Genomic DNA, 14,138 nt, shown 5'->3' on the forward strand with positions numbered 1-14,138 from the left:
GCTGTTATATATGCAAATACATAGGAATTGGGTGATATGTTGAGAAAAGCACCGAAGAATCCGTGATTGATCTTGAAATAAAGATGAACATTTTCTTTGTACTAAGACTTTTGAGATGGCTTTGGCGGAGGCTTCTCTGGCAACCCGTATAGACATGTAAGGTTGCCGTTATATAAGGTGAAGCATGTGGTCTTAAATACATAAGAATTAAGTGGTATGTATGTAAATATCGGTTTTTTATTTTATTTTTAGATTCTCGTTCTTCATTGAGGGAAGGGATGACGACTCATCTGATACTTTGAATGGCTGATGAAAATTTTCTTCGTACTAAAATTATTGAAGATGTTGTGAGGGAGGCTTCGCAGGCAATTTGTATAGACATGCAAGGATGCCAACAAATATGGTAAATCATGTGAAGTTTGATTTCATATAAGTTCAATAGCAAGTGTTCTCTTTTCATTTTATTTTAGATTTCATTTCTTGTTCTTCATTGAGGAAGGTGATGAAGAACGTGATGAAGAACTTTCAATTGACCTTGAACTAAAGATATATTTTATTTATTTATTTATTTTTATAATTATTTGTTTGGTATTGAAACTATCGTTGATGGTTTGGGAGAGGCTTATGAGGAAACCGACCTAGACATTCAAGGTTGCCGTTAGATAAGACGTGTCATGTGAAGTTTAATTTGATAATAATATAGTGGTATGTATGTAAATGCCCCAATTTTGTTTTCTTTAGATTCCATTTCTTGTAGGGCTGTCAAAACTGCTCGTTGTTCGTGAACAGCTTGTGCTCGCCTCGTTCGCTAAGTTAACGAGTCAAACACGAACAAAGATTTGTTCGTTCGTATTCGACTCGTTTTGGCTCGAAATACTACTTATCATATATATAAATTATTAAATTAGATTCAAATAATGTTTTAATATAAACAATAATATTTAAATCTTGCCCAAACCCTTAGCATCTTATGGCTACGTGATTATGGTTGTCAAAAAGACTCTTTGTTCGTGAACAGCTCGTGTTCGGCTCGTTAAGCAAATAACTTGTGTTTGGCTCGTTTACACCCCTAATTTTTTGTTCTTTGAGTGAGACAATGATGAATCTTGATTCAACTTAAAGTAAAGATGGGACTTCTCATTGTTTTCAAACTATGGAGGATGGCCTTTGAAAGTGCTTCTCAAGGAACCCGTATGAATTTGTGGGTGGTTGAATGTTGGATTTAAAGATTATTTTGGTTTCTTCTCTCTTTCTTTCTGACCTCCATTTGTTAGATTCCCATTGAAATATCAAAATACCCAACAAATCTCAATAGCTATGTTCCAACGCTGACTTCAAGGGAAAGTATATTTCATATTAGCATGAAGAATGAGCTAGGATTCCTCATTATTTCATCATTTTGGTGATGAGAGGGTCATTGCTTCACAGCTCGAGGACAGAAGAAATAGCTAGCTTTTTACTGCTGTCACCTATTTAGTGTCGTCATTTCACATTTGTGTTGTGAACCTAGTTTGGGTTGACCTGCATTGCAACAGGAACAACAAAAGCAAGCTTTTGTCTCGCTAAGTGGGATCAGCTGCATGAATCTTTTTTTTTTTTTTTGTCTTATTGAATGCCATATTTTTATTTAATTCTAATAAATTAAGATCATATTTTATACATGTCCAAGTTTTGTTAAGTCTACTTGTACCTTTCTTAACATAAGTCAAATCTAAAACATCATTTCTTCTGAATCATTAGATGGTCATCATTTATTGTGACCAAACCATCCAAGGCAACTCTCTCTAATCTTTTCTGTCACTAGAGCTACTCCAACCCTTTCACGAATATATTCATTTCGTATTTTTTCTCGAAGTATAAAGCCACTCTTCCACCTAAGGATTCTTAATCTCAGGAACCCTTAATTTTATGCTTCTCTTTTATAGGCCAACATTCTGTGCCATAAAGCATTGCAGGTTTCACCACCTTCTTATAAAATATTTCTTTGTCTAACATCTACTTTTGTTTCACACAATACGCCTGATGCATTCCTCCAGGTCAACCTAATAACATCCCTATCTATGTGACCGTAATTGCATGTCTGGAAAATTTTAATGAAAAATTTTATCCGGTAATTGTTCTGTTTCTAATGGATGCACATCGATATTTCTTGTGTGCATGGAAGTTACTTGGACGAGGCTCTCATAGCTAAGATTAAGGGGAGATACAGGCCTGCTTATATGATATGTGGCTTTTAAAACTTTGTTAATTACGTTTCATTAAGAGGATTGTATTTAAGGGAGTTATTACAAATGTGTAAAGCGCCAGAATAGTCCGTTGACTGTGTGCATGGGACATTTTAATCTCAGAGTCTATAAAAATGTCAAATAAGCACATAATTTTTTAAGCCTTTCGTGATTTGGTTATATTCCTAAACTACATGAGAAAAAAAATGTTCAATCACAGTTTATATAGAAAATCTCAAATTTTAGCCTGGGTAATTGCCCATTTTTCTTATCTTTCTGTACCGCTCTTACCCGAAACCATTAAGTCAAATGGAGGAAGGTAACTCATCGTCCTTTTTGTGAGAAATGCCTGTCCTGGATTTACTAAATCCTCCCATTCACTGGATTTAGAAAATCTGGGATTTACGGCCAAAGTCAGAAATCCTAGGCTTTATTTTGTCCAAACTGACCATCTGACAAGTTTTAGGTCAAATTAAGTTTTAGGTCAAATCCATTTTAAATCTTGCTGTAAATCTGTTGCCAGACAGCCCCTGCCAGTTGAGATGTTCTTCAGTCTTCTGTCTCTTGTTTCTTTTCTGCCATAGGTAATTTCTGGCACGCTTGAAATACGTCCTAGTTTTTTTTTACCATTATATCTTTTCGAATCTCCGATTCCGTGATCCATTAAGAGATGGAAAATTAACTTTATATCCTGCATAAGGTACAAATTTACCTCGATTTATCTAGAGAAAAGAGAAAACGAAGAGATTTAAGAAGAATAAAAAATTTTTGGACGTGTAGCTTAACACCAATTCTGAATGGCCAGACCATCGATGGCCTGGTGAGGGGCTTCACACTTTTTAGGCAACCTCGGCCATTTTATGATTCGTAGCATAAAGGGTTCTTGATATTTTTGTGATTTTAAATTCTATCATTCCTAGAATTTAATAGTTTCCAGGTTTTAATCCTCTCTAAATTTGCTAAATCTAGTTTCACAGGATTAACTAAATTCTACTATGTCGGGCTGCCATTGGACAAGGTGAACCATATGAAAGTTAAATACATAAGAATTCAGTGGTATGTATGCAAATCTTCTTTTATTTTATCAAATCTTGTATGCAAATCTTCTTTTATTTTATTTTTAGGTTCCCTTTCTTGTTCTTCATTAAGGGCTGCCATTGGACAAGGTGAACCATATGAAAGTTAAATACATAAGAATTCAGTGGTATGTATGCAAATCTTCTTTTATTTTATTTTTAGGTTCCCTTTCTTGTTCTTCATTAAGGGAAGTGATGCGGATCATCAATTGGCCTTGAACTTAAGATGAAATTTTTTCTTTGTTCTCAAACTATCGAGGATGGCATGAGGGAAGCTTCTCAGGCAGCCTGTAAGGGAGTGTGAGGCTGCCATTAAATAAGGCGAACGATGAAGTTTAAATACATAAGATTATTGTGGTATGTATGTACATTTTTCATTTTTTGTTTTTATTTTTTTATTCTGTTTCTTTTCCTTTGTTGAGGAAATGATGTTGAATCATTGATTGACCTTGAATTAAGGATGAAAATTTTCTTGCGCTGAAACTATTGAGGATGTCCTGGTCAGAGGTTTCTTAGGAAACCCACATGAACATGCCAGGCTGCCATTATAAGAAGTGTACCACGCTGAAGTTTAGGTGTTATATATGTGAGTACATAGTAGTTGGGTTGTATGTACGTAAATGCCCCAAAATAAATACATAATAATTCAGTGTTACGTATGTTGAGTCCCTTTTTTTTTTAATAATTTTTAGATTTATTTCCTGGGATGTTTAAATATTTAAGAATTCTGTGGTACTTAGTAAATCTCCCATTATTTTTTCTTAGATTTCATTCCCAACCCTTAGCATTTTTGTTTTTATTTTTCTATTCTGTTTCTTTTCCTTTGTCGAGGAAATGATGTTGAATCATTGATTAACCTTGAATTAAGGATGAAAATTTTCTTGCGCTGAAACTATTGAGGATGTCCTGGGCAGAGGTTTCTTAGGCAACCCTTATAAACATGCCAGGCTGCCATTATAAAAAGTGTACCACGTTGAAGTTTAGGTGTTATATATGTGAGTACATAGTAGTTGGGTTGTATGTACGTAAATACCCCTAAATAAATACATAATAATTCAGTGGTATGTATGTGTAGTCCCTATTTTTTTTTTATAATTTTTAGATTTATTTCCTGGGATGTTTATATATTTAAAAATTCTGTGGTACTTGGTAAATCTCCCATTATTTTTTCTTAGGTTTCATTTCTTGTTTTTCATTGACGGATGTAATGATGAATCATCGATCGATCCTGAAGTAAATATGGAAATTTTCCTTCCACTTAAACTATTGAGGATGACCTTGGCGAAGGCTTTTCAGGCAACCTGTAGACATGACGGGGGTTAAATGATGTGAACCACGTTAAAGTTAAGGTGTTATATATTTCAATACATAAGAATTGGGTGGTATGGAAAGAGATGACGAATCAGTGATTGATCTTGAAATAAAGATGACTTATTCTCTTGCACTAAAACCTCTGAGATGGCCTGGACGGAGGCTTCTCAGGCAACCCTTATAAACATGTAAGGTTGCCATTAAATAAGGTGAACCATGTGATCTTTAAATACATGAATTCAGTCTGATGTATGTAAATCTCCATTTTTTATTTTCCATTTTTTTTTTTTTTTTAGATTTTGTTGCTCGTTCTCATTAAGGGGTGGGATGTGGAATCATCTTTTGACTTTGAATAACTGGTGAAAATTTTCTTAGGTGAATAATGTGAAGTTTAAATACATATGAGTTCAATGCAAGCGTGTTCTATTTTTATTTTATTTTAGGTTTTATTTGTTGTTAAAGATAGATTTTATTTATTAATAATTTTTTTTTTGTATTGAAACTATCCCTGATGGTTTGGGGGAGACTTATGTGTAAACCGACAAGACACTCAGTTGCCATTAAATAAGGCGCCTCAAGTGAAGTTTCATTGCATATGAATATTGTGGTATATATGTAACGACCCAATTTTATTTTCTTTAGATTCAATTTCTTGTTCTTTTAGGTAGGCAATGACGAATCATTGATTAAACTTGAACTAAAGATAGGCCTTTTCATTGTTTTCAAACTATCGAGGGTGGCCTGGATAAGGGCTTCTCAGGCAACCTGTAGACATGTGAGGGGTTGAAGGTTGGATTTAAAGATTATTAATAAATTATTTGTTGACAAATAAAATTGTTTGGAAACATTAATAAATGTTTTTGACATTGTCTAAATTGAATTCATTTATCTTTTGTGCTTTAAAATTTGTTCAAATTTAACTATTTACTATTTTGAATAATTTTAATGGAATATTTATCTAGCTGATTTTATTTACAGCCTGATCTACTCGCCTACCCTCTCACCCACTTATTTACTCCTCCCTTGCCTGAGATGCATACGGTGCCCGATCTCCACCGTCCATCACAGCAAAGCATACGGTGTCCGTATGGAATAATTTTTTCTTGCCTGAGACCCTCGCCGTCGCTGGTACAGTCATGATCGGAGCTACATGGGAAGGTTAACGACAGGATTGCGGCATATACAAAGATATCCAAACTCATGTATAGCTAACCGTCATATTTCTCTTCCTTCCGTCCACCCCCCTACTCCAGCTCCTCTAAATCCTGTAAATCCATCTTCCAACGGGATTTAAGGCAAAATGGAGGTGAAATGGGATTTAAAATTCGTGCAGGATTGAAAGTTGACATTTTTGCTGTTTGGCAGGATTTAGGTTAAATCCTGCTACCAAACAGCCCCTTAAAATTATCATTTTTTTGTGCTGTTTGGCCGGATTCAGTTTATATCTTTTATAAATCCTGCTCAATTCCTGCTACCAAATAAACCTTCAAGAGCATGCTCTCGTTTGGTCCGTTCTGTGATTTGGGCAAAAAATTTTATATGGTATGCACATCTTCTAAAAATTTTTAGCGCTCTGCTAGATGAGATATTCTTCATTCTCTTCTGTTTCTGCTGACCTTCATATATTTTCCCATTTCTTTTCCGTCGTGGCTGAGTGGCCTAGTTTCTGCTATTCTTGGTATCCCTAATATTTTTGTCTTACTGTTTTTTATCTATCGGACTCTCCGATTACGTAATCCATTAAGAGAGGGAAATCTGAAATCATATCCTGCATGATCACCTCTATTTATTCAGGGAAACGAAAAAAAAGTGAGCAGATTTTAGAAGATCCAAAATTTTGAGGGAGTGTAGCTTAGCACTTTTTTTGAATGGCCAAGGCATTGAGGATAGCCTTGTGAGGGGCTTTACTTAAAAATAAAAATAAAAAAATCAGTTTTTCTATGAAGTTTCATAGAGGCAGATATTAAACATATGTGGGTGAGTTGTTTTGATAAACTTTTCGATGAAGTTTCATAAAATATCGTTAATAATAGTAAAACATTTTACTTTTATCATTGCATTACTAAAAGAAGTTGAGGAGGCTTTAAAAAATTCAAGGGTGGAAAATCAATAGGACTTGATAATATTCCAATTGAAGTGTGGAAAATTTATGAGATTTGAGAATTTCTTGGCTTACTAAATTGTTTAATATTATGTTAAAAACTAAAAAGATCCCTGAGGAGTTGAGGAAAAATGTTTTGGTCCCCATTTTTAAGAAGAAAGGGGACGCACAAGAGTGTGCAAATTATAGAGGAATTAAGTTGATGTGTCTAATTGAACATTGGTTGAGATGTGATACAAAGATTTCTCGTAATCAGTTTGGATTTATGACAGACAAGTCTACTATGGAAGCTATACATTTATTGAGAGATTTGATGGAGAAGTACAAAATAAGGAGGATCTACCTATGGTTTTTGTTGATTTAGAAAATGCTTATAATAAGGTTCCAAGAGAAGTCTTTTGGAGAGTTCTAGAGAAGAAATACGTTGATATGGCTTATTTTCAGGCCATTAAAGATATGTATACTAGAGGTGTTACTTATATTCGAACAAAAGGAGGATTTACTACTAAAATTACATTACATGTATTCAGTTCTAGATTTATACTACACCCATTATTTTATTAAATTACTTGTGAGAGTATCTATATTCTAAGATTTTATCCTAATATTAGTTTCATGGACTAAATTTTTTTGTCTGCATGTTTTCATAATATTGGAACGCTTGCTTATTTCACGCTAAACTTAGGCATCGGTGTAACGACCCTCGCACACTTTTTATGTATTCATATCGTACGTTTCTTCGCTTCCAGGGGTGCACCAACATTTACACACTGATTTAAAAGACTCATGTTATGATTTCCAGAAAAAAATTTAATGCTGGCTATCGACTACCTAACACAAACCTCTACTTTTCGCTTGGGGCCTAACAATGACAGTGTTATTTTTTTCAAATAAAAAAAAATACATAAATGCAAAATTAATCTCAAATGGCCCCTAAATATCTTTTTTAAATCTCATTTCTTGTTTTTTTATTGTGGGAAGCCATGATGAATCATCGATTGATCTTGAAATAACGATAGAATATCTTCTTGCACTAAAGCTTTTGAGGATGGCCTGATTAGTGACTTCTCAAGGCAACCCATTGATATGCTGGGCTACCATTTAATAAAGTGAATTGTGCTAAAGTTTAGGTGTTACGTGTGTAAATGCATTGGAATTGAGTGGTGTGTTGAGAAAAGCGATGAGGAATCGACGATTGATCTTGAAGTAAAGATGGGATTTATTCTTGTATTGAAACTATTGTGGATGGCCTAGGCGGCCAGGCAACCTGTATAGACATGCCCGTATGCCAGTAAATAATGTGAATCATTTGAGGTTTAAATACATATGTGTGTTCTATTTTTCTTTTATTTTAGATTTCATTTCTTTTTCTTCATTTAGGGAAACGATGAAGAATCATTGATTGATCTTGAGCTAAAGATGAACTTTTTATTATTTTTGTATTGAAGCTATTGCAAGGTTTCTATTTAATAGAGTGAGCCATGTGTGGTTTAATTACATAAGAATTTATTGGTATGCAACCCATTTTTATATTCTTTGGATTTTTTATTTAATAGAGTGAGTCATGTGTGGTTTAATTACGTAAGAATTTTGTGGTATGCATGTAAATTTCCAATTTTTATATTCTTTAGATTTCATTTCTTCTTATTTGTTGGAAGCAATGGAGAATCATTGATTGAAACTATCTAGGATGGCCTTAAATATGGCGAGTCATGTGAAATTTAAATATTTAAGGAATCAGTGCTATGTATGTATATCCTTCATTTTCGTTTTGTTTTTAAATTCTATTTAATGGTCTTCGTTGAGGGACGCAGTGGTGAATCATTTGACTGATCTTGTACTTAAGTTGGATTTTTTTCTTATATTGAAACTATCGAGGATGGCCTTAAATACAGCGGAGCATGTGAAGTTTAAATATTAAAGAAATCAGTGGCATGTATGTAAATGCTCTAGTATTATTTTTTTTCGGATTTCATTTCTTGTTTTTTCGTAAGGGGAGCGATGATAAATCATCGCTCGATCATAAATGAAGATAGAATTTTTTCTTGCACTGAAACTATTGAGGATTGTGTTAGGTAGTCGACAGCCAGCGTAAGATGTGTCGAACAAAATCATGACTGAAACTATTGAGGATGGCCTGGGTGGAGGCTTCTCAGGCAACCAATATATAAGACATGGGAGGTTACCTTAAGATATAGTGAATAATGTTAAAGTTTTGGTGTTGTATATGTCAGTACATAAGCATTGGGTGGCATGTATGTAAATGCCCCAAAATAGCACTAAATGTATGTATAGCCCCTATTTAATTTTTAGATTCCATTTTTTGTGAAATTTAAATATTTAATATTTATGTAAATACCCCTTTATTATTATTTTTTAGATTTCATTTCTTGTTCTTCGTATAGGGAAGCGATGTGAATCATTGATTGATTTTGAATGAAAGGTGGGATTTTTCCTTGCACTGTAACTAGTGAGGATGACCTTGGTGGAGGCTTCTCAGGCAACCCATATGTACATGCAAGGTTGCCTTCAAATAAGGTGAATCATGTGAAGCTTAAATACCTAAGAATTCAGTGGTATGAATATTAATCTCCTTATTTTATTTTTAGATTTAATTTCTTTTTCTTCTTGGAGAAAAACGACGAAGAATCAATGATGGATGTTGAACTAAAGATGAAATTTTTCCTTGTGTTGAAATTATCGAGGATGGCCTGGGGGAAGCTTTCAGGCGATCATATAGAAATGCAAGGTTGCCATTATATAAGGTGTACCCTGTGTTGTTTAAATACTTAAGAATTCAGTGGAATGTATGTAATCTCTGTTTTTTATTTTAGTTTTGGGATAATTACATACAAACCACTCGAAACATTGCTATTTACAAATTAACCACCCAGGTGATTTTTTTGAACTACCGACCCAATCTATTTACGTGTGCCTCTATCAAAATAGTTGGAATATGATAAAAATGAAAAATATGGTTTGGGGTTTTATCATGAAATTTGATATTTGATTGACAATTTAAAAAATGCAAGAGGGTGGTGGGATCGACTTTGAATTGAAGGCGGAATTTTTATGTTTTCAAAATTAAGTGAAGTAATTTTCTCTTTTACCTACCTTATCTTTCAGGCATTTGAGGCATTGAGAATAGCCCAGGAGAGTTTCTTAGTGGCCTGTTCACGATTATTAGGTTTTGAACATCTAAGGTGGAAGAGAGTTTTTTCATTCTCTCTCTCTATTTGATAAGTGTTAAAAACATTTCAGTATTCTCCTTTTTCTCTATGAGAATCTGACCTTATGCGTTGTTTGGTAATGTGGCATGAGATTTACCCCGCATGCTTGGAGTTTCTTTGGTTCGTTACATTGAGTGGAAAGAAAATCCTACCAATATAGGACACCCTTCGGTCAAAATTACATTTAAATTAAAGGAGGTTGAATATTCTCACGTGTTTATATATTTAACACCTATAATTTTAAACTTTTTTGAATAACTTCTTAGTGTCTAAATTTCATCAAAATGTACAAATGAAATGATGTTTTTTACATTGTATAAATTAATGTTAAAGATATTTTTGGTGTTAGAGGTTGGCTGTTTTTGATATTTATATACATAAGAATTTTGAGGCTTGTATGCAAATATATAAGATTTAAATAGTTGGTGGAAAAATAATGTGCAAGAAGAGATAAAATATAAGAAGTTATGTTATAAAAATTGGTTTAAATTTAAAGTTTAGAGAAGTGAGAAAAATATCAAACGGCCGGCAGAGAGTCTATAAAAACAATCTATGACGCTAATAATTTTGCTTTTAGTGATTTTTGTAATAGATTAGATACAAAGAATGGTAAAAAATATATGTATAAACTAGCCAAACAAAGAGAAATGAGATATAAAGATTTAACTCAAGTAAAGTGTATTAATGATGAAAATAAAAAAGTGCTCTTCTTAGAAAAAGATATGTTGCTGTATGTAAATATATAAGAGTTATATATACTACAACTCTGAGATTATTATTCAACTTGAGATAGAATTTAAAGGTTTTGTAAATTACTCTGAATGCCTTGTTATTTTGAACAAATGTGTTTGCCATCTAACAAATGTTCGATCACAAGTAACAGCTCTGTCATACATATCTTTTGATAAATTGAATATAAACCATCTGAACACCCTTTTTTTCTTTTTCAAGAACACTCCAAAGTACCTCCCTTAAAGCCTTATCATAAACTTTTTCTAAATCAACAAAAATCGTATGTAGAACCTCTTTTTTATGTACTTCTCCATCAAACCTCTCAATAAATGTATAGCTTTTATAGTAGACTTGTCCCGCATGAATCCAAACTGATACCAAGAATTTTTTTTATCTCGTCATAACCTATGTTTGATTCCTCTCCTATAACTTTGATGTTTGTCGCATTAACTTAATTTCTCAATAATTTGCTCAAACTTATGCATCCCCTTTGTTTTTAAATATATGAACCAATGTACTCTTTCTTCACTCATCAGACAATTTTTTTTGTTTTTAAAACACTATTAAAAAGTTTAGTAAGACAAGTAATCATATTTCATATTAGCATGAAGGATAAGCTAAGAGACCACATTATTTCATTATTTCTTGTAAGAGATCATTGCCTCACCGCTTGATCAGAGAAGAAATAGTTCCCTTTCTATTACAGCTATCTATTTAGAGCTGCCATTCACATTTGTGTTGTGAGCTCAGTTTGAGTTGGCCTGCAACGCATGTCTGAAAATTTTTATCGAATTGGTGGCTTTTTTGTGGGAATGATATTAATTTGAAGGAGGCTCTTCTAGCTTAAGATTAATGGGACTTAAGGGCGTGCTGATATGTTGTGTGGCTGTTAAAATTTTGTTAACTGCATTTCATTAAGAGGATTGTATTGCAGGGAGCTATTACGAATGAGTAAAGTGCCAAAATAGTCAATTGACTGTTTGCATGTGGGCAGTTAAGTCCCAGAGTCTATAAATGTGCCAAGTTAATATACATAATTTTTAAATTGGCGCTGAATTAGTTCTTTGTGATTTGGTTACTTTGCAAGACTGCCATATAGACAACCCAGGCTGCTATTATCATGTTAAAGTAGGTGATAAATATTTTAATACATGAGAATTGTGTGGGAGCTATTACAAATGAGCACAGTGCCAAAATAGTCCATTGACTTTTTGCATGAGGGCATTTTAGTCCCAGAGTCTATAAATGCACCTAGTTAATATACATAATTTTTAAATTGGGGCTTTAGTAGTTCTCTGTGATTTGGTTACTTTGCAAGGCTGTCATATAGACATGCCAGGCTGCCATTAAATAAAGTGAACCATGTTAAAGTAGGTGATAAATATGTTAATACATGAAAATTGTGTGGTATGTTGAGAAAAGTGCTGATGAATCGTTTATTGATGTTGAAATAAAAATTGAATTTTTTCTCAATGAAATTATTGGATGGCCTGGGGGAGGCTTCTTAGGCCAACCCTTATAGACATGCAAGGTTACCATTAAATAAGTTGAACCATGTGATGTTTAAATATTTAAGAATTCAGTGGTATGTATGTAAATCTCCCGTATTTATTTTTAGATTTTTTTTTCTTCATTGAGGGAAGGATGACGAATTAACGATTTACTGAATTGAAGATGGAAATTTTCTTTGTACTAAAATTATCGAGGATGGCTTGAAGGATGTCTCTTAGGCAACCTTTTTGGACATTCTAGGATGCCAATAAATAAGGCGAATCATGTGGAGATGCATATGAATTCATCGGTACGTGTGCTTTATTCTAGATTTTATTTTTTGTTCTTCTTTGAGGGAATCGAGGAAGAGTCGTGAATTGTTTTTTTTGGTATTGAAACCATCATAAGGTTGCCATTAAATTAGGTGAGCCATGTGAACTTTAATTGCATAAGAATTCAGTGCTATGTATATAAACTTCTCCCTTTTTTTATAAGATTCCATTTCTTGTTCTTGGAGGTATGCAATTATGGATTATTGATTGAACTTAAGCTAAAAATGGGATTTTTTGTTATTTTAACACTATTGAGGATGGAATGTGGTCAAGCTTCTCCGACAACATGTATAGACATGTGAGACTCTTCTAGTTAAGATTAAAGGGAGATAAGGGCCTGCTAATATGTTGTCGTTGTTAAAATTTTACTAACTGCATTTCATTAAGAGGATTGTATTGCACCATTTTACGGCCAGTCGACACCAATTAGACCATTCTCATTAGGTGGCTGCCGCCAAACGACACCATTATATTACAGTTAAGGCCACAACCTGTATGTTCCCCAATAGATTTCTAGACTTTGAATTGTGAACCATGAGGGTAGACACAGTTTTCTGTTTGACTTAAAATTTTACCCTGAGGCAAACATCCACCTCATATCTATAGGGGTCCCTTGGACAACGCAACTCATGGTTGTTGAAACGGATCTTTTAGTCAGGTTGGGTTGACTACCTCTGTCGACTAAATAGATCAGCGATCACGACGATTGGGGATGAAAAAATCGTGGGTTCTTGATTGAGTTCGTCATCATTTCCCCCACCATACTCTTTAAACTCCATGTAATTTAAAATATATGTTTGCTGCTATTATATGTTGATTATTCAGTGTTAAATGATTAGCCTTAATAGAAAGTGCTCTCCTGTTATTGGGAGGGGTAATCGATCATAGATGTTTGCATCTATGGGAAACCTCAAACCCATATCAAAAAGTACTCACAAAATGAGGATGGAATTTCGAGGTAGTGTCTTATCTACTATTCCTCAAAGCTCTCTCAACACAAAAATAAAATGCAGAGTCTGAGGCGGTTGAAATTTCCGAAGCCCTCGTAAATCTTCCTTTTTTATTTCTTTTCTAGATTTTGTTTGTTCTACTTCCAGGGAAGGGATGATGAATCAACGATTGACTTTTAATTGAGGTTAGAATTTTTCTTTGTATTAAAATCTTGAGGATGTTTGTAGGACCTGATGACATCCCAATTGAAGTGTGGAAATGTTTAGGAGATTTGAGAGTGTTTAGGAGATTTGAAGTGTGGAAATGTTTAGGAGATTTGAGAGTTTCTTGGCTTAATAAACTCTTTAATATTATTTTGATAACTAGAAAGATGTCACAGGAGCGGAGGAATAGTATTTTGGTCCCCATTTTTAAGAATAAAGGGGATGCACAAGAGTGTACAAATTATAGAGGAATTAAGTTGATGTGTCATACTTTAAAGTTATGGGAGAGGGTAATTGAACATAGGTTAAGACCCATCACAAAAATTACTCATAATCAATTTGGATTTATGCCGGGCAAGTTTAGTATGAAAGCTATACATTTATTGAGAGGTTTGATGGAGAAGTTCAGAGATAATAAAGAGAATCTACATTTGATTTTTATTGATTTAGAAAAATCTTATGATAAGGTTCCAAGAGATATCCTTT

The 14,138-nt window shown here is 33.6% G+C and overlaps 1 long non-coding RNA gene across 1 annotated transcript; it reads left to right on the top strand.

Moving 5' to 3' along the window:
• The first annotated feature begins 2,492 nt into the window (after positions 1-2,492).
• On the top strand, positions 2,493-9,535 carry LOC110026359. Its single transcript, XR_002294196.1, has 6 exons — positions 2,493-2,544; positions 2,709-2,809; positions 3,203-3,281; positions 3,561-3,658; positions 9,119-9,251; positions 9,323-9,535. It is a non-coding gene; the product is annotated as an uncharacterized LOC110026359 (long non-coding RNA).
• The last annotated feature ends 4,603 nt before the right edge of the window (positions 9,536-14,138 follow it).

The sequence above is a fragment of the Phalaenopsis equestris genome, unplaced genomic scaffold (assembly GCF_001263595.1).
Source record: "Phalaenopsis equestris unplaced genomic scaffold, ASM126359v1 Scaffold000366, whole genome shotgun sequence".
Lineage (NCBI taxonomy): Eukaryota > Viridiplantae > Streptophyta > Magnoliopsida > Asparagales > Orchidaceae > Phalaenopsis > Phalaenopsis equestris.